Source organism: Rattus rattus, chromosome X (genome assembly GCF_011064425.1).
Source record: "Rattus rattus isolate New Zealand chromosome X, Rrattus_CSIRO_v1, whole genome shotgun sequence".
Lineage (NCBI taxonomy): Eukaryota > Metazoa > Chordata > Mammalia > Rodentia > Muridae > Rattus > Rattus rattus.
This window is the reverse complement of record NC_046172.1, coordinates 112,156,400-112,158,136: the sequence shown is the minus strand read 5'-3', so window position 1 is coordinate 112,158,136 and position 1,737 is coordinate 112,156,400. Positions and strand designations below refer to the sequence as shown.

The following is a 1,737-nucleotide window of genomic DNA, read 5'->3' as shown; positions in this document are numbered from 1 at the left end:
TCTAAAATTGTATTAAGAAAAATGAGAGGGGGGATGGTGGGGAGAGAAAATATTTTGGGAATCTGGAAATTAACAATAGGCTAGTAGAATTTTGGGAAGATTTTATTTAAGAAAATGGCTCTATTCAAATAAGACTTGTAAGCTTTGGAACACTTTCCTATCATTTCTACCCCCATCTCTTTATTTCAATGGTAGCCAGCCTTGGAAACAAACAACTCAAATCTTCATTAAAGCATCCCAGCACCTTACAAGCTACTGCATAAGGTCAGATGATATGGAAGATCTTTTAAAACCTTATTTCCAAAGAATTGTGGTGATTTAATATGTCTGATGGTTTCCTGGAAGCATCTGGGTTTTGAAGGCTGTCTTGATTACATTTAACACATAGACAAGCTTGTATAAAAAGACTTTTCCTGCTTTTTTTCCTCCTTTCCCTCAGAGGATGTCTGCCTTCCAGATCAACCTCAACCCACTCAAGGACCTGCTCAGATTCATCAAGGTTCTTGAGTGATTTGCTTCTGTCTTTACTTTTGCCACCTATGGTGAATTTAAGGGCAAAACAAAAACTCAAGTGAGTTGCCCATACTATATGATGGTTACAGCTACTATTGTTTATCCATTCACGTTGAATCAGGCATCATTTCTTACACCTCCAAATGTCAATGTGTATGATGGGACCTGGAAAAACCATGGTCTCATAGGTGATTACTCTTCTGTACAATTCTAAATTACATTTGCAGTCTCCATGTTCTTGTACCGTATTGCTGCCCTATGTTGGTTAAACAAACCTCTACAGAGGTAGTCATAAACTTCCCAAGATTGACTTTATTGTTACTAATGTTGCTACTATTTTTGCGGTTGTTTGAGTGCCTCAGCTTTGGCTAAAGCTGTTACAGATATTAAAATAGCTACCAGGCACAATATTATTAAGGAACTTGAGCCTTGTAAGTCAGGAATGTCATGTTGATTTGTCTATGTGACTAGTATTTGATCCCTAAATATATCTGTGATCTTTGGCTTTCTGAATATACTTTGGGGAGGATATACTTGGTTTGTGTACAAGGAGACAAGCTTACACAGTCCATCAAATATGCCAACTTCCCACAGCCAAGGAGGTGTTCCACCCCCTTCTGGAACATAATTCAAGGGAGAAATACTCTGTATGAAATGTACACTGTACTACATCTTGTTGCCAACATCTTGATGAATATTATTGTTACTAGTAAAAAGTAGTGCATTCTCAGCAAATTGGCGGGTTTAAAAGTTTGCTGCCTTTCTACACAAAATGTGCTTTTTTGAGAAATTTAAGATGCAAATGTATTTTTACATGTAAGTTTGAAAATTCAGGAGTCTGGTATGAGATGATGCTTATTTTTAAGTGAATAGTAATTTTACTAAGTTGCCTTTTAAAGTGGTTACATCTTAAACCTTAACATAAACCTTCATTCAGAAACAGTTATGCCAATATAGGAAGAATGTGTATGGAATATACATAACTGTTTGTTTGTATACATTGCATTCCTGTGGCCTGGCTTGTTTAAGAAAATCTTGATTGCATAAATCATATTTAGAAACAATTAGTGCAATTTTATATCTCAAATACTGTTCATGTTAAACATTTTTTGAATTTCAAAGACTAGGTATATATTTTGTTTTTCATTTCATAAATGACCTGCTGTACTCATTCAATGTGCTAAAATTGTTTTAGAAGCAAGGATTTGAAAACTGTAAAAAAAA

General features: G+C 35.0%; 1 pseudogene; it reads left to right on the top strand.

Annotated features, from left to right (window-relative positions):
* The first annotated feature begins 442 nt into the window (after positions 1–442).
* Positions 443–1,141, top strand: LOC116888152 (annotated as a pseudogene).
* The last annotated feature ends 596 nt before the right edge of the window (positions 1,142–1,737 follow it).